The sequence below is a fragment of the Protopterus annectens genome, chromosome 6.part0, assembly GCF_019279795.1.
Source record: "Protopterus annectens isolate FY-2018-M chromosome 6.part0, PAN1.0, whole genome shotgun sequence".
NCBI classification, from domain to species: Eukaryota; Metazoa; Chordata; order Ceratodontiformes; family Protopteridae; genus Protopterus; species Protopterus annectens.
The window spans coordinates 1,321,970,106-1,321,989,718 of record NC_056737.1 but is presented as its reverse complement, the minus strand read 5'-3'; the positions used below and the strand labels follow the sequence as shown (position 1 = coordinate 1,321,989,718).

The following is a 19,613-nucleotide window of genomic DNA, read 5'->3' as shown; positions in this document are numbered from 1 at the left end:
AAGTCCAGCTAGTTCAGAGGGGATGGAGGGAGGGTAACCTGGACTGCAGCAGTGTGAACACTCGAACATCTACATTTATGGTAGGTACAAAACTGTACTATGTTCATCATGTTACACTGCTGGAGTCATTACACTTGGGTAGAATCCCAAAGCTAAGGTTGGGTGGCTGGTCTATAAAGAGTTAGGATTGGTTATGAGGCCCTGCAGAACTGCAGTGGCAAATCCTGCTCTGGATTTAGAGTAAAGAGGCAGGTGGTAATTCATGCTTGGTAAAGGTGTGCACTGAACTCAAGTTGCTGCCTCCAAAATTTCCTTGGTAGGTACTCCTCTGAGAAAGGCTGTTGAAGTGGCTGTTGCCCTGGTGGAATGTGGCCTAATGTTATTTGGGACTGATTTTCCATGCTGTGTGTAGCAGTAACTAATACAGTGTCCTATCCATTTGGATATAGTCTGCTTTGAGATAGCCTTGCCCTGTGATCCTGCCGCATATGCTTTGCTCAGTTTTCCTGAAAGCTTTTTTGTCCAAGTAGAAGCGTAGCTGCCTGTGTATGTCCAAAGAATGCAGAAGTTTTTCCTCTTTATTCTGGGGGTTTGGATAAAAAGTTGGCAAATGGATGCTTTGGTTAAGAGCCACACTAGATACCACCTTTGGCATAAAGGTAGGGTTTGTCCTTAAAGAAACCCTGTCCTGATGAAAAATTATAAAAAGGTTCCACTGCCATTAATGCCTGTAGCTCTGAGACTCTTCGTGCTGAAATTACTGCCAGGAGCAGTGCTGTTTTCCATGATAAAAAATTTAGACTGGCTGTATTGGCTGGCTCAAAAGGTGGTAGGGTCACTTTTTCCAAAACGAAATTGAGGTCCCAAGTTGGTGTTGGTGCTCTCCGGGGCGGTCTTATGTTTTTAGGCCCTATGAGGTACGGCTTTAGCAAGGGATGAGAGAATAAAGGAGGATCCGTGTTGTAATGTGCTGAACTGGCAGAGATGAGAAGGATAGGCCTCTGTCCAGCATCTCAGTTAAGTATTGTAAAATCTGAGGAATGTTTGGGACAAGAGGGTCAATGCTTTGAGCCTGGTTCCAGGCGCAGAGTCTCTTCCATTTTTCTGAGTAAGCTTTCCTGGTGCTAGGCCTCCTGGCCTCCAAAATGACATCCATAACAGCTTTAGAGACAGGTGTTGTCTGACTAATGCATCTTCCATGCAGCCAGGTTTAGGGTTTTGAGCTGACCGTGAAGGATCTGATTGTTTTGTTGAGTCAGAAGGTGTGGAATTTGAAGCAAAATCCATGGTGGGCCTTGTGCCAAGTTCCTTAAGATAGGGTACCAGTGCTGGCGTGGTCAGTCTGGAGCAATCAGGATCATCTATGGTTTTTCTTGTCTGGTTTTTTAGGAGCACTTTTGAAAGGAGAGGCAGTGGCGGGAAGGCATAAACTATTATTTTTTCCAGCTGAACAAAAGAGCATCCACTTTCCATGCTTGTTTGTGATAAGTCCTTGTGCAGAATTTTTGTAGTTGGCAATTCAGTGGGGAGGCAAAAAGATCTATGCCTGGGCATCCCCATTTTTGTGTTACCATGCTGAAGATTTGTGGATTCAATTTCCATTCGTGAGGGTCCATGATATTTCTGCTTATAGTCTGTCAGAGTATTTTTCTTTCCTGGCAGGAATTGTGCTTGCAGGTGAACTTGTTACGTTAGAGCTGTGTTCCACAAGGTCATGGCTTGCCTGCATAGGGGATAAGAATGAGTGCCCCCTTGCTTGTTTATGTACCACATTACTGTGGTGTTACCTGTCTTTAGTAATAATTGTCCTGGATGCAGAAGGTCCTTGAAAGCTGTTAGGGCATTTTGAACAGCCAACATCTCTTTTTAATTGATGTGAAGATGCATCTGGTCTGTGGTCCACTTGCCCTGAATGCATTTTCCTGCCATGTGTGCTCCCCAGGCGTAATCCGAAGCATCTGTTAGAGTTTGCCTGGCTGTGGGTTGGGTAAAAGGCTGACCCTTGTTTAGGTGACATGCCTGTGCCCACCACTGAAACTCCTGTTGTAGGCAGGGAATCATTGGTATTACTGCTTCTAAACTGTGAGAGTGTTGAGTCCAAACACTTTTTAGGTACCACTGTAATTTCCTCATATGCAGTCTGGCATATGGTATTAGTAGTATGCAGGATACCATGAATCCCAAGGCCTGCAGAATTTTTCTTGCAGGGAGATGGGACTTTTTTACCAGTAATTGAAAATATTGAGTTAGTTGAACTTGTTTGTCTAGCGTGAGGTAAGCCATCTGGGCCGTTGTATTTAAGCTGGCACCCAGGAATATAATCTGTTGCGAGGGCACTAGTTTTGACTTTTTCATTTACTGTGTACCCTAGAGAAATTGGCAACCTTTTTACAAATGCCAGATGCTGTAGAAGACTGTCCTTTGTCTCTGCTTGAATGAGGCAGCCATCCAGGTATGGATATATTTAAATTCCTTTTTGTCTGCAAAATGCAATTACTGGTGCCAGGCACTTTGTGAAGACCCTGGACACAGTAGATAAGCCAAAGGGCAGTGCAGAGAATTGGTAGTGCATTGTACCAGCTTTGAATCGGAGGTATCTTCTGAAATTTTGTCTGATAGGGACATGCAGGTATGCCTCTGAGGTCCAGAGTAACAAGCCAAGCCTTATTGCCCAGCATGGGTAGAAGCTGCTGTAATGTCCACATTCTGAATTTCGGAATATCCAGGTAAGTGTTCAGAATTGAAAGGTCTAGTATGGTCCTCCAGGCCTTGTCCTTTCTGGGCACCGGGAAGTGTCTTGAATAAAATCCTTGTCCTTGTTCCTGTTGTGGTACTTTTTGAATAGCTCATGTCCATGAGAGCTGAAATTTGTTTTTGAGCCTCTGCCCATTGATTTTGTGGCAGGTCTGGGATTCCTTTTAGCCTTGGTAAAGTATGAAAGTGGAACCTGTAACCTTGAGACACAATATTCAGAATCCATTTGTCTTGGGTGATTGCTTGCCAGTTTTGAGAAAAAAGTTCTAGTTTTCCCAAGGAGGCTTCCAAAAGGGACGTGCTTGGCGTACGAAGGGGAAAGTCATTGTGACTGTTTCCTGTAAGGGTGAGACTGTCGTTGCCTGTTTGAGCCTTGGGGTTGAGATCTGCCTCTTGGGCGTCTGTATCTGCCTCTCTGTGGCCTGTCTGACACTGGAAAGGCCCAATTATTTGTTGGCCAATTTTTGCTAAACCGAGGTGGCTGTACCTGTAAGAAATCCTTGACCGTTTGCATAGATTTAGCTTTATCCTTCATTTTCTTTAACACCTCTTCTGCATTAACACCAAACAACGTATCATGCTGTAAAGGAGCATCCAATAATTTTGCCTTAACATGATCAGGTAAACTCTGTTCTTTTAACCAAGCATGTCTTCGAATCACAGAACCTGTAACTGCGGCTCTACAAGAGGCCTCTAAAGAATCAAAACCACATTGCAGAGTATGTTTTCCCACCTATTCAACTGCATGCAATAAATCCTGCATTTCTTTAAAATCAGGAGCTTCTGAGCTTGCAAGCATTTTCTGTTTTAACTGAGCCATTAAATATTGTTGGTACTTAAGCATGTGAAACTAATTTAAAGCTCTTACTGCTAAAGTTGCAGAAGTGTATACTTTCTTCCTCCATCTATCCAAAGCTCTGGAATCTCTGTCAGAGGGTACTGGATTTTTTCCAATGGAAGCCTTAACCCCTTTTGGACCATGGGAAATAGTTTCTGGATCAGCAGAAGGGTTTTTGTAAAGAAACTTGTGAGAGTCAGGGACTCTATAATACCTATCTGGCTTGGCTGGAGCAGGGAGCAAAGAATCAGGAGATAAAGATGGATTCAGAGAACACATCATTCACAATATCTAGCACAGGCGGAATTAGCCAGGGGCCTGTGCTGAGGCAATAAAAGGAAATCCCGGAGCCTTTTCTTGGATTCTGAGTAATCCTGACCTTCCCAATGGAAATGCTCCCTCATAGTATGTAAAGTTTCCCCAAAAGAATAATCCTCAGGAGGAGAGGCTGAAGGGATAGAGTCTTCAGCATCAGAGTCCTCATAAGGGGGTAGTGAGTATCCCTGGTCTGAAGAGGAATCAGAGGAAATGGAAACCTGATCAGAGGAATCATAGTAGGTATCCTGCCTAGGCCTTTTCTCAGGAGGGGGATGGGAACCCCTGATTAGAGAAATGAGGTCTTCGGCCATTTTAAGCATTTGTTTCTTAGGCATGGAGGACTGTCCAGGAGAACGCTGTACTGGTTTCTTTGTCTTTAATGGTACCTTTGTCTTGGCTGTTGTTTTAACAGTAAGTTGTGAAGGGCTGAAAACACCCTCAGAAGCCGATGCCTGCTCAGCAGCTCCGGACCCATCTGAGGGATTAGTTTCCGTAGGCCCAATACCTTGAGTTTCCAGAGGCCTGGTTGTCTCCACGTGGGAGTCGGAAGCGGCCTGTGGCTCTGAGGTAGCAGGTGTCAGGGGCTGCAAAAGCTCCTCACTGAGAACTGGCGACTGGCCTAGAAGAGGTTTTGTCGGTTTTGGACCTCTGATGCCTGTCTTTATCCTTGTCTTTGCGTTTTTTCAGTATTGAGGTAGTCGGATGATCTGACGGCATAGTATAATTGAACCTTCGGCCAAAGTAGTGCAAAGCAAAATCAAAACGTCTTTTTATAGTGCGTTTGTTAAATCTAGCACAAAACAGACAACTAGTGATGTCGTGATCAGGGCCTAGGCATGGAATACAGTAAGAGTGGAAGTCCTTATGAGGCATTTGCTTCCCACAAGAAATACAATTAACTTTTTCTGACATCGGTCTGAGGCAAGAAAAAAGTTCCCCCAACGGGGTACTTGGCTTTATTGAAGACTTCGGATCTGAAATTCGACTTCGAAAATCTCAGGAGTCGGCCGACCAGCACTTGAACTGCTTCGGCTTTGGGCATCGCGCGGCAAGAAAGACTGAAGAAAATGGCATCGGATGCATCTTGTATACCCCTGGTGCACTGACATCTGGGAGGAAGCGACAGCAACCGACGCCGGATCAAGACTTTGGAACTCTGGCCGACTGCGGGACCACCTGACGGCAGGATAACCCAAGTGTAATGACTGCAGCAGTGTAACACTATGAACATCAGAGAATGTTACTTACTGAACATGGGAGTTTATTATCGTATTACCTGTATACTGGAATCGGTATCCAAAATCATATGGGGAAAAAATGCAACACTCCTCCGCAACAAATATATGGCTTTCCTCAGCAAGAAACACTTCATCTCCCAGGCTACTACTTACACTTATCAAGGGTACCAGAACCTGTAGAAGATTTGAGATGCATGGCTACGCTTAAAAGGCCCTATCATTAGCTTAGTACACATCTATGAAACTATAAAAAGAATTAAAGCAGAATGTCAAAGTGAAAACATTTAAACTTAGAATAAGTAGGGCACTCTTTGGAGACTCAAAAGCGACTGTGCAGTGTGCAATAAAACCCAAGTGGAAACTCTAGTTATAGCATATCATAAAGCAATGGACTGACTCTATCCTGAATGACAACATTACGTTTCTAGAAAATAATCCCTGCACTACTGAAACAGCAGCAGACATTTTGCCAGTTTGTAGTCATACATGACTGATAATTACTTCTGGTATGCTTGCAAAATCTTTTTGGTGATATGTGGCATCTATAATCTCGTTCATGCTGATAGGAGTGCGTAACCTATATACTTGCTTCAGCTTCATACCAAAAGTAGATTAAAAAAAAAAAACAAGGAACAATTACAACCCCCAAAAATCCAAATGTCAAGGCTTCTTTTTACTCTAAATGGATAAAGGAGAATACCAAAAATGTGATGAATGGGACAAGTAATAGTCTTGTTGGCTTTTTTTTTTTTTTTTTTTTTTTTTAAGTCAGTAATCCATGTTATGGGGGGGAGATTCACACTCATGAGCAGCATTAAGTGTGGTATTACAGACAGCTGGCTCTGACTCCCAAGTGCAAAGTAATAGCATGTAATAATGTTTAATATCTTCAAACACCCCAGTACATTAGATGATGCTCACAGACATATTTGGAGAAGGCTTATGTAGTGGGCGCAAAAAGGCCCCCCTCCTCCAAATGACTACTACTAGCCATGCCAGCCATCAAAATTAAAATGTATTAGCAATGGTACAAGAATGGAGTGGCACCCCTAACAAACATTACATCTTTTGATGCAACAAACAGAAGAGCTGGACAAAAGAACAAATGGCATGAAGTCATTACAATCCACAATAAATCATAGGAGATTCTTGCCCATTCTCATAACATGCTCAGCAAAAATTGTTATGCATAGATTTAGTGCGAAGACAAAAAAAATAAAATAATATAAGGATGCCAGAGTTACTGAAAGGTACATCACCAAGCCAATTCATACAGTAAAAATTTTATCAAGGTTCTGTAGAACCACCATCATAACTCGTAGACAAGGATGGAGTTTTAACATAGGCTGACGTGAGTGTACATCATGTATGAAAATCACTGGTCACCCTGTTAGGCTGGTACAAGACCTTTCTAATCAACTATTTGTGACAGACAGAAAGCAATGGACTCGGTGGTCAAACAGAGGTTTCAAAATGCATCTCAAGTACCAGTCAGTTCTAAAAATAAATAAATACATAAAAATATATCTGCAATACTCTTCCTGAGAAAGCATCAATATTACAAAAACATGCCTCTAACTCCTAAAAAAGTGAGAGCAGATATAAATGCCAGAAGCAACATAGTTGGACATAACAGAGCAAGCGAGCATCAGGCCTCACTAAGAAACAAAGAATGATGACAAGGGAAAGGATTTTTTGGAACAGTTGCAAATACCTTCAGAAGAAAATCTCCTGGTCACAAACTGCAAAATCATCATGCAGGACAAAGATGACGCAAATGTAGGAATAGCACAGATACAAGGTGTATGCAGGTATCACATCCACCATGGGATCTTTTGTATTTTACGTGTTAAACAGCCAGTTTTATTTTGCAAAGAACTAAAAATTACTCTACAGGAAAGATGCCGTTAATACAAATCAGCCAGAAATTATAAAGCATATTTGTTAAATACACTTGTGCTTGTTATTTTTTTTTTTTACAGTTGTGTTAAACTATATCAGCGTATTACTGAAGATTATGGACTTCACTATCAAGGACAGAGAAAAGACAATAAAAGGGAAGGAGGTGAAAAAGGCACAGAAATACTTGGGGGGGGGCTATGACATTAGTTATTGAAGTTAAGGAAAGCAGAAGAATAATTTAAAATGGGTTAAGGACTGTCAGGATTATGGACTACAATCTATTATACTCACCACATACTTAAGTGAATGCAGATTATACTTTATGCATCCTCTCCCAAGGTATTAATATCTGTGGAGCACTCTGTACATTGTTCCTGATAATATATCTGAAGGGTGGCATGACTGTGTTTAAAGTGCATTCCTAACAAAATTACATGAGCTGGGAAAGTGGTTTAATTAGTGTTTTAAAATGGCATTTGAAAGTCTCGTCACCCACACAGCAGGCTAGGTTTAAACCACCGTAAGAGATACAAGCAAGCAAAATCTGAAGGTAATGCAACTCAATTTTAGAAGTCTAAACCTCAAAATGCACTCTCTCGAGGCATTCCTAAAAATGGAGAACATCGACATCTCTGTGCAGTGACCGAGACCTGGTTCAAGGCTCCAGAGAGCACCCCTGCAATACCAGGCTACAATTCTTACCACACTTTTCAGCCACAAAACCAAGACCGAAACACTAAAGGTGGAGGAGTGTCCATATTCACCAAGGATATTCACACCCCCAGGCTAGTTGCCCAACACAATGCATCTGAAATTCTCCAGGTGCAACTAACACTAGGTAAGACTGCAATCCAAACTGTAGCTTGCTACAGATCCCCCACCATACCCCAAGATTCTCACTACACCTTCCTAAACATACGGGAAAATACTAAGATACAACCAAACACCCTAATACTAGGTGATTTCAACTTCCCTGCCATTAATTAGGAAAACTACTCTGGTACCAACTCATTTTCCCAACGGTTCTTGGAATTCATAAATTCCAACACCCTGGATCAACTAATCCATTGTCCACCAGGGGCACCAATATCCTAGACCTGGTCATTGCCAACATGGGAGATAGATGCTCCAACACCAGTGGTCACCCCCTCATTGGTCAGGTCTGACCATAAGCAAATCACCCTTGACATCCACATCCCACCCCCACCCCCCAGTAAGGAAACCTCCTTAAAAAACTTCTCCAAAGCCAACTTCATGCTACTGAAGTCAGAAGTGACAAACTTCACAACACCCACGCAGATAGGATCTGGAAGTTCGACTGCAGAATCCTACACTAAGGCACTGTATGAGCACATCCACTCGTGCATGAATCACGCCATCCCAAATAGAACCAAGATGCTCTTCTCCAAAAAAAAGGAAGCCAATCTGGTGGTCCCCTGCTATATACAACAGAAGGAAGAAACTGTTGCAGAAAAGAGGAAAATCCCAGGATGCAAAAAACTCCCTCACCAGCCTCAGTAAGAAGCTGAGATCCCTCATAAAATCCTCAAAAGCTAGTTACGAAAATAAAATTGCCAAAGATTCCAAAGACAACCACAAGGCATTCTATAGTTATGTCAAGAATCTAAATGGCAATGCTCAGATCTGCTGTGAACTACAACAGAATGGCATTAAATATACGGATCCCAAGGATATTGCCAATATCCTGGCAGATCGATTTAGTGCCAACTTCACTCCCCTCTCACCCCCTAAAGGGCCCATCTCAATACCAAAAGATTGCCAAATTCTGATAATCACAGCCACACAGGTAGAAACAGCACTCTCCAAAGCTAAGAATACAGCATCCATGGGACCAGATGACATCCCAGGCTGTGTACTACATGAACTACAAAATGAACTGGCACCCCACCTAAGTGACATGTTTAATCATAGCCTCACCTCAGACTTTGGGCCCACCGAGTGGCGCACAGCTACAGTTATCCCGCTCCACAAGGGAGGATCCACCTTGGATCCTGGGAACTACCGTCCCATCAGTCTGACAAGCCTGATCTGCAAGGGCATGGAACGCATCATCATGGAACTTATAAACAAAGACATTGGCAAACTCCAGACACTGGACCCCGCCCAGTTTGGGTTTGTGAAGGGCCGATCTTGTCTCCTGAATCTGATTGACTTCTTCGAATCGGTCTCCAGAGCTGTGGACGAGGGTAAGGAGGTCCACACAGCCTATCTGGACCTCGCCAAGGCCTTCAACACCATCCCTCACTCTGGAATCATAGATAACCTTAATAAGCTGGGCATAAATCCCTACGTCACTCGATGGGTTGCCAACTGGCTTACTGACAGAACCCAGACTGTATAAGTAGCCAACTCCAAATCCAGCTCCAGACAAGTGGAGTACCTCAGGGTTCAGTCCTGGGACCACTCTTGTTTGGCATCTACTTCTCTGAAGTACAGGGCAACATTAAGGGACTCTGGCTAACAAAGTTTGCAGATGACTGCAAACTGGGAGCCATTACTGAATCCCCAAATTATGTGGATATTCTACAAAAGGGCCTTACAAAAACAGATGCCTGGTGCCAGAGCCATGGGCTCAAGCTTAATGCCAAGAAATGTATAGCCATCCCCTTAGGAAAAAAACATGTACCCATGAACTACCACATAGGTGGCAGGACACTAAACATCGAAAGTGTGATGAGAGACTTAGGGACACAAGTGGACAGTGGTCTCACTTTCGATAACCACATCGCCACAACAGTCAGGAAATCCTTCTACGTGGCACACCTCATCACTAAGGGCTTTTCATCCAGAAAAAAGGAGGTCATTGTCCCACTGTACTCATCTCTCATTAGACCCATTATAGAGTATAATGCCCCATTTGGTATGTACCTCACAAGACATCTGCAACAGCTGGAAAGGCCACAGAAATACCTCACTATAAGAATCACAGGCCTAAAGTAGATGCCATATGCTGAACGTCTAAAAAAAACTTCGGCTATACTCTGTGGCATATCATCTACTCAGAGGCGATCTCTGCTTAACATACAAGGCCATGTCAAACCCTGAGCTGTTGGATATGCTCCACTTAAAGAAATCCCAATCCCTCAGAGCCACACGCTCCAGGGATCTAAACCTTATCACATTGAACAAAACATGCTGGAGGGATAAGTTCCTGACCCAGAGACTCCCCATACTCTGGAATAGACTGCCCATACATGTCAAGCAGAGCACCTCACTGGCTCTCTTCAAAAGGAACCTTGATGATTGGATGGGAGATAGGAAATTCACCCCAGGGATCATGTCGGTCACCCTGCTAGACAGGGGCCCAGAGAAGTAAATATTGTGGGAAAAATTTCCAGGGAATTGTTATGGCTAGGCTTGCATAGGCCTTAGGGCCGATAGCCTAGCACCAACCTATGAACAGTTGAAAGAAATGACAAGTAATGAAGGTAGACAAGTTACATAAAAGGTTAAAGGCTAGAAACTGTACTGGGTAGTGTATACAAGTCCTTTATGCAGTAAAGTAACAGGCAAAGGGCAGGACACATGCAAGTATCTAACTTAAAAATGTGGAACAAGCACTTATTTTACTGCCTACCCCAACCCCCGTCCCCAAGCAAAACAAGTCTAAACCCAGAGGATATCACAATCTCTTTGAAGTTAGCAAATTGTTCACTACTTCAAGGCAGCTGTTTTATAAGCTGCAACTAGAATTGCACAATGACAAAATGAAGTTTTTTTTTTTCACAAAGGCAAAAGGCCATATACAAACAAGCTACAACAGGCAGAGTCTGAGGAATCCAGTAACTGAACAGACAGGCACTCGAGAAACCCAATATGACCAAGTTCAGGAGGAAATTTCTGATCTTGTAGCCCACGCAGGTATAACCCTAGCTCTGAGTAGCATCCTGCCATCACCCAGAATGATACCACACAGTACAAGCACAAAATGATTGACTTCAACAACTGGCTAAGCTTCTAGTGTCATTTTAAGGGGATCCAGTATCTGTCTGCCTGGGATGACATGATCGACAAACCACGATGCTTTGCCAGAGATGGCCTGCACCTGTCGCCCTTGGGATTCCAGATACTGGCTAAGGCTCTTGCCACCCCTATAGTGCCTTTTTTAGGCAAGATTCAAATGACAAATTCACCACCGTAACCGGTGCAAGCAAGCAAAATCTGAGGGCAATGCTACTTAATGCTAGAAGTCTAAACCTCAATCAAGGCACTCCTTAAAATGGAGAACATTGACATCTATGCAGTGACCAAGACCTGGTTCAATGATCCAGAGAGCACCCCTGCATTACCAGGCTATAATTCATACCACACCTTTCGGCCACCTAACCTGGACCGAAGCACTAAAGGCGGAGCCATGTCCATATTCATTAAGGAAATCCACACCTCCAGGCTAGTTGCTCAGCATAATGCATCTGAGATTATCCAAGTGCAACTAACTCTGGGCAAGACCGCAATGCAAATTGTTTGCTACAGATCCCCCCCACCATGCCCCAGGATTCCCACTCAATTTCCTGATACACTGGAAAATATTAGGGTACAACCTAACACCCTAATAATGGGCGATTTCAACTACCCCACCATTAACTGGAAAAACTACTCATGCACCAACTCTTGTGCTCAACGTTTTCTGGAATTCATAAATTCCAATGCCTTGGATCAACTTATCCACCCCCCCCCCACCACCACCAGGGGCAGAAATATCCTAGACCTGGTCATTACCAACATGGACTACCGGTGCTCTACACCAGAGGTCAATCCCTCGGACAGATCGGACCACAAGCAAATCACCCTAGACATCCACATCCCACCCCCACCCCGCCATTAGGGAAACCACCGTAAAAAATTTCTCCAAAGCCAACTTCACGCTTCTTGAGAGAAGTGGTAAACGTCACGACACCCATGCTGACGGACAACAGAGATAAGACTGCTGAATCTTATAGAAATTGCACTTTATAAGCACTTACACGAGTGCATGGATCGTGCAATCCCTAACAGAACCACGATGCTATCCTCCAAAAGAAGGAAGCCAATATGGTGGTCCCCTGTTATAAACAAACTCTACAACAGACGAAAAACTGTTGCAAAAAAAGAGTAAAATCCCATGACTGGAGGAACTCCATGGTCAGCCTCAGTAAGAAGCTAAGATCCCTCATAAAATCCTTCAAAGCTAGTTACAAAAACAAAATCGCCACTGATTCACAAAGCATTCTATAGCTATGTCAAGAATCTCATTGGCAACACTCAGATCTGCTCTGAGTTACAGCACAATGACACTAAATATACAGAACCAACTGATATTGCCAACATCCTGGCAGATAGGTTCGGTGCTAACTTTATCCCTCTCTCATCCCCTAAAGAGCCCATCTCTATACCACAAGAATGCAAAAGTACCTGTAATCACGGCTGCACAGGTAAAAACACACTCTCCAAAGCCAAGAACACAGCATCCATGGGACCAGACAACATCCCAGGCTGAGTTCTACATGAACTACAGAACAAACTGGCACCCCCATCTAAGTACCGTGTTCAATCATAGCCTCACCTCAGGCTTTGTGCCCACTGAATGGCGCACAGCAACGGTTATCCCACTCCACAAAAGGGGTGCCACCACGGACCCCGGGAACTATCGCCACATTAGCCTGACGAGCCTGGTCTACAAGGCTATGGAGCTTATAGTCATGGAACTTATAAACAATGACATTGGTAATCTCCAAACTCTGGACCCTACCCAGTTCGGGTTTGTAAAAAGCAGATCATGTCTCCTACACCTGACAGACTTCTTTGAAGCGGTCACTAAAGCTGTAGATGAGGGTAAGGTGGTTCACACAGCCTATCTAGATCTTGCCAAGCCTTTCGACACCATCCCCCACTCTGGAGTTATAGACAAACTCATTAAACTAGGTATAAATCCCTATGTCACAAGATGGGTTGCCAACTGGCTCACTGACATAAACCACACTGTGAAAGTAGCAGACTAAAATCCAACTTCAGACCAGTGACAAGTGGAGTACCACAGGGTTCAGTCCTAGGTCCTCTCCTGTTTGGTATCTACTTTGAAGTACAGGGTAACACAGAAGGTCTTTGGCTAACAAAGTTCGCAGATGACTGCAAACTAGGAGCCATAATCAAAACTCTTAACGATGTGGACATCCTACAAAAGGGCCTCACTGAGACAGATGCCTGATGTCAAAGCCATGGCCTCAAGCTCAATGCCAAAAAGTGCATTGTCATCCCTTTTGGTAAAAACTCTGTACCCATGAACTACCACATAGACAGTAGTCTACTTAACACTGAAAGTGTGATAAGAGACCTTGGGACACAGGTGGACAGTAGTCTCTCCTTTGATAATCACATAGCCACAGTAGTCAGGAAATCCTTCCACGTGGCACACCATCACAAAAGGTTTCTCATCCAGGAAAAAAAGAGGTCATTGTTCCCCTCTACTCACTCATTAGACCCATTATAGAGTACAACTCCCCTTTTGGTATGTACCACACAAGACATCTACAACAACTGGAAAGGCCACAGAAATACCTCACAAAGAGGATTACCGACCTCAAACAGTTGCCCTACGCAGACAGTCTGAAAAAACTCCAGCTTTACTCTGTAGCATATCACCTACTCGGAGGTTATCTCTGCCTAACATACAAAGCTATGTCAAACCCAGAGCTGTTGGACATGCTCCACGTAAAGAAATCCCAATCCCTCAGATCTACACGCTCTAGGGACCTAAACCTTGTCACCACAATAAGCCGAACATGCTGGAGGGATAGATTCCTGTCCCAGAGACTTCCCATACCCTGGAACAAACTACCTATCTATATCAAAGCTCCTCATTAGCACTCTTCAAGAAAAATCTTGATGATGGGAGATAGGAAATTCACCCCAAGGATCACTTCTGTGGCTCTGCTGGACAGGGGCACAGGAAAATAATTTTCTTGGGTGGCAAAAGCCAGGGTACCATCTGGCTGGGCTTATATTGACCCTAGGCCCAATAGCCTAGTACCTACCTATGAACAGCAGCTATGAATCCAAACACCACCAAGCAAAAGCAAACTAGACATTTCCAGCTCAGCTCTAGACAAATGTAATAAAAGTACACAGTCCTTTCAGCTGCTCAAAACTTAAGCCAGTTCAAAGTCAAGTGAGCAGAAAGTACAGTTTTGTACCTACCATAAATGTAGATGTCCGATAGGTATGCATCTGCAGTCATAACATATGGGTTGTCCTGCCTCAGGCAGCCCTTCATTCGGCCGGATTCCAAAGTCTGGGTCTGGCCTCGGCTGATGTCGCACTTTCCCCGACGTCAGAGCATCTGGGGTATAAAAGCATCAGCCGATGCCATTTTCCTCAGTTTTTCTTGCCCCAGATGCCCTCTAGGAAGGCTAAATTTGGATAAATGCAGAAAAGTTCCAAACATTTGCAAATTATATACATGTATAAACAAACAAATACACCATAATAGATTCCCCCAGCTAGGTAAAAGAGGGGTAAGTACCCTAGGAATACCACAGAGGGGAAGGAGGGTGGGTAATCCTGACTGCAGATGCATACCTATCGGACATCTACATTTATGGTAGGTACAAAACTGTACTATGTCCTTCAAGGATGCATCTGCAGTCATAACATATGGGTAGAATACCATAGCCAATCTGGGGGAGGAGGTACTAAGAGAAAGATGGTGTAGTTAAGATCCCCTGCAGCACTGCAGTTGCAAACCCTGCTCGGGATCTGGAGTATAGAGGTAGATTGTAATGCTTGGCAAATGTATGCACGGAGCTCCAAGTAGCAGCTTCTAAAATGTCCTTGGTAGCCACCTCTCACAGAAAAGCTGTAGTGGTGGCTGTGGCCTTTGTGGAGTGAGGCCTGATGTTTTCAGGAACTGTCTTTCCATGAAAGGAGTAACAAAAGCAAATGCAATTTCCTATCCATTTTGAAATTGTCTGTTTGGAAATTGCTCTTCCTTGCACCCCAATTGCATATGCTACAAAAAGTTGGTCAGTTTTTCCGCTAGTTTTCGTTCTGTCCAAATAGTAGCGTAGTTGTCTGTGTATATCCAGGGTGTGCAAAAGTTTTTCCCCTTTTTTCTGCGGGTTAGGGAAGAACGTAGGCAAATGAATAGCTTGGTTCAAGGATACCCTAGATACTACCTTTGGCATGAAAGTAGGATTGGTTCTTAGTGACACTCTATCCTGGTGAAAAATAAGGAAAGGCTGTACTGCCATTAATGCTTGTAACTCAGATACTCTTCTTGCTGAAGTGATTGCCGGAAGGAATGCAGTTTTCCAAGATAAAAACTGTAGGTCTGCTGATGCTGCTGGTTCAAAAGGAGGTAGTGTCAGTTTTTCCAGCACAAAATTGAGATCCCATGCAGGTAGAGGGGGTCTTCTTGGAGGTTTAACATTTTTGATCCCTCTCAAAAATTGCCTGAGAAGAGGGTGTGAGAAGATAGGTGGATCCATATTGTATTCTGCTGAAATTGCTGAAGCATGAATCTTAATGGAAGAATAAGACAGGCCATTGTGGAACAATTCTGCTAAGTATTCTAGGATGTGTGCTAGGTTTGCCACTGTGACATCTGTGCCCTTTGATGTGCTCCAAATGAGAAATCTCTTCCACTTAGCTGAGTATGTCTTCCTTGTGGAAGGTCTGCGAGCCTCCAGGATAATGTCCTTCACCCTCGGAGATAAAACAGTTTGGTTGGGATTTAAGGAATTTTCCAGGCAGTTAGCTGCAATGTTTTCAAGTTGGGATACAGGGTCTTGAAATTGTTCTGTGTTAGAAGAAGAGGCCATGAATTTGCCCGAGACATGCTTCTCAATAGTGGGTACCAGTGTTGTCTTGGCCAGTCTGGAGCTATTAGTATCACTTTTGGCTGTTCCTCCCTGATCTTCAGTAGAACCTTGTACATCAGTGGGAGATGTGGAAAGGCATATACTGTTAGGGTATTCCAGCTGAAAGAGAGAGAGTCCACCCTCCATGCTTGTGGGTGGTATTGTCCTTGAGCAGAATGTCTTCAGTTGGTGGTTGAGTGGGGAGGCGAACAGATCTATCTCCGGCATTCCCCATGTCTTTGTTATGAGTTTGAAGATGTCTGGATGGCAGCATCCATTCGTGTGCATCCATGGTAGTTCTGCTTAAGCTGTCTGCTAGTGCATTTTCTTTTCCTGGTACGAATTCGGCCTGGAGCTGGATATTGAGATTCAGGCATAGATTCCACAGATCCATAGCCATCCGGCATAGGGGATAGGAATGTGTGCCTCCCTGTTTGTTTATGTACCACATGACCATGGTGTTGTCTGTCCTTATTAACAGATGTCCTTGTTGGAGGAAGGGTCTGAATGCCTCGATTGCATGCCTCACTGCCAGCATTTCCTTTTGGTTTATGTGCATTCTTAGCTGCCCTTGAGGCCATAGGCCTTGGATACGTTTGTCCTCCATGTGTGCTCCCCATCCTCGGTCTGAGGCGTCCGTGGTGATGGTCTGCCTTGTTTTTAGATTGCTGAAAGGCAACCCTCTGTTGGACTGGCAGGCCTGAGCCCGACACAGAAATTCCTTTTGAAGGCATGAAATATTGAAGGCATGAAATGATTGGTATTCATGGTTTCTAGACTGTGACTGTGTTGAGACCATACACTCCTTAGGTACCATTGTAATTTCCTCATATGCAGCCTGGCATGAGGGATTAAAATTATGCAGGATGCCATGTAACCCAGGGCCTGCAGGACTTTCCTTGCAGTAAGCTGAGTTTGTCTTGTCAGAATCATGAAGTAATCTGGAAGTTGTTTTTGTTTTTCTTCTGTGAGAAAAGCCATCTGGGTGATTGCGTCCAGATCAACACCCAAAAAGGTTATCCTTTGGGATGGTACTAGTCTTGACTTTTGGATGCTGACTGTGTATCCCAAGGTCTGTAGCAGGTGTATGGCATAGGCTAAGTCCTTTAACAATTTTTTTTCTTGTTGTCCGCTTGTATTAGGCAGTCGTCCAGGTATGGATAAATTTGAATTCCCTGAAGTCTGCAATGTGCAATTACTGATGCCAGGCATTTCGTGAATACTCTGGGCGCAGTAGATAAGCCAAAGGGCAATGCTGAGAAATGATAATGCTCTGATCCTGCAAGAAATCTGAGGTGTCTTCTGCAATCTGGTCGAATAGGGACGTGCAGGTATGCCTCCTTGAGATCTAGAGTTACCAGCCAAGACTCCTTGCCCAACATGGGAAGAAGTTGCTGTAGGGTCAGCATTTTGAATTTTGGCACAATCAGACAAGTGTTCAGTGCGGACAGGTCGAGAATAGGCCTCCATTGTTTTTCTTTTCTTGGTACAAGGAATAGCCTGGAGTAAAATCCTTGGCCTTGTTCTGTACATGGTACCTTTTATATAGCTTTCATCTGAAGTAAATTGCTGATTTGCCTGAAAGCCTCTGCCTTCTGGTTTGGTGGAAGGTTTGGCATTCCACTTCTTTTTGGCAAAGTGTGGAAGTGAAACCTGTATCCTTTGTCTATTATTTGCCATGTCCATGTATCTTTTGTAATGCAATGCCAGTTTTTTGAGAATAAAGCCAGTTTTCCACCCAAGGGTGCTTCCAGTTGATCCCTGGTAGGCGGAGTCAGAGTCAAGTCATTGGGTCTGTCCTGTAGTAGTGGTTGTAGTTGTAGCTGTTGCACTACTCCTCTGGTTGGCAGACTGCCACTGACGGCCTCTGTAGGGGCCCTTCGACTGACCTCTGCCTCTAGGGTGCCTGTTCCTGCCTCTTTGTGCTCTGGACGAGTCTGGAAAGGACCAATTCTTTGTAGGCCAGTTTCTGCTGAACCTCGGTGGTTGAACTTGTAGGAAATCTTTAACTGTTTGCACAGATTTTGCTTTTTCTTCCACCTTTTTTAGAATCTCCTGTGCAGGGGAGCCAAATAAATTTTGTTTCTCCATTGGAGCATTGAGGAGTTTAGCTTTGACATGGTCTGGCAAAGATTGCTCCTTCAGCCAGGCATGCCTACGAATAACTACCCCAGTCATAGCTGATCTAAATGAAGCCTCCAGTGCATCATAGTCACATTTTAAAAAAGGATTACTAACCTGTTGTGAGTTATGTACCAAATCCTGAAGGGATTTACGGTCTAAGGGTTCAGGAGAAGAAAGTTTCTTATTCAATTGATCTAACAAAAATTCTTGGTACTGTATCATATGGAATTGACAGTTTAATGCCCTGGCAGAAAGAGTAGCAGATGTATAAACCTTTTTTCCCCATCTCTCTAAAGCTCTAGACTCTCTTTCAGAGGGTAGGGGATCTTTGGCAGTAGCGGCTGCAACCCCTTTAGGTCCCTGAGAAATAGTTTCTGGGTCTGCAGCATGGGCTTTATACAGATGGAAATGAGAATCCGGGACCCTGTAAAATCTGTCAGGTTTGGTAGGGGCCAGAGGAAGAGAATCAGGGGCTGTACTGACATCATCGTACACATCATCAATTACATTTAGAACAGGAGGTATAGCTAAGGGCCTATGCTGAGGCAAATGCAAAAAGGTCCTTAATCTTTTTCTAGAATCAGAGAAATCCTGACCTTGCCATTGAAAGTGCTCTCTCATGGAGTGTAAAGTCTCCCCAAAGGAAAATTCTTCAGGAGGGGAGGCCGAAGGGATAGATTCCTCTGCATCTGAATCCTCGTAAGGCGAGCAGGCCCCTTCCTGGTGGTCTGATAAATCAGATCCATCCGTGCAGTAATCTGAGGAGTGAGGTTCAGATGGGTCAGTCCTGGGCCTTTTGTCTGGAGGAGGTTGAGAGGCCCTGTCTGGGTGAGGTTGTGAACCCCTTATTAAGGAGATAAGGTCCTCAGCAAGGCTGAGGATCTGTGAACTAGAGGTAGGCCTCTGGGATGTAGATTTGGCAGGCAAAGCTTTTGAAAGTTTGGCAGCTTTAGCCCTGGAGAAGGCCTTAATAGACATAGAAGCTGGGGGCCTAGCTGCCCCACGTGTAGGGGTAGAAATGTCCAATGGTATGGTGTCGGACAATTCCTGAACACTAGCTTCAGTAGGGAGTTCTGAAGCAGACTCAGCCGGGGCCTCTCTGGCCTCGGTGGTCGGAAGTATGGTTTCGGCCGAAACCGAGACACTTGCGGTAGGCCTAGCCGTGGTTTCAGCCGAAACTGCGGGCCGCGAGTGTCGGTCCTTTTCCTTGCGTTTTTTGACCATATGCGAAGTCGGGGTCTCCGACGGCATTTTATAAGCAAAAGCGGCTCCAAAAAATTCCTCTGCAAACTCCGACCGACGTCTAAGAGTCCGTCGGTTGAAGGAGGCACAGGCTAAACAAGCTGATACGTCGTGGTCTGGGCCTAAGCAAGGAAGGCAGTAAGAATGGAAATCCTTATGAGGTATTTGTTTCCCACAAGGTAAACAATTATTTACTTTGTCTGACATCGGCTGAGGTAAGAAAGAGTCCCCAACGGGGTACTTAGCTTTTTTCGAAGTCTTCCGTAGCTGAAATCTCTGGATCTGACCGACTGGCACTTGCGAACAGCTTCTGCTTCGGGCACCGCGCGGCAAGAAAGACTG

At 44.3% G+C, this 19,613-nt stretch overlaps 1 protein-coding gene across 1 annotated transcript in view; it reads right to left on the bottom strand.

The window, feature by feature from the left end:
* The window catches only part of RIF1 (replication timing regulatory factor 1), a gene marked incomplete in the record, with an annotated part of 1,305,990 nt that overhangs the window by 1,033,421 nt on the left and 252,956 nt on the right, over window positions 1-19,613 (bottom strand).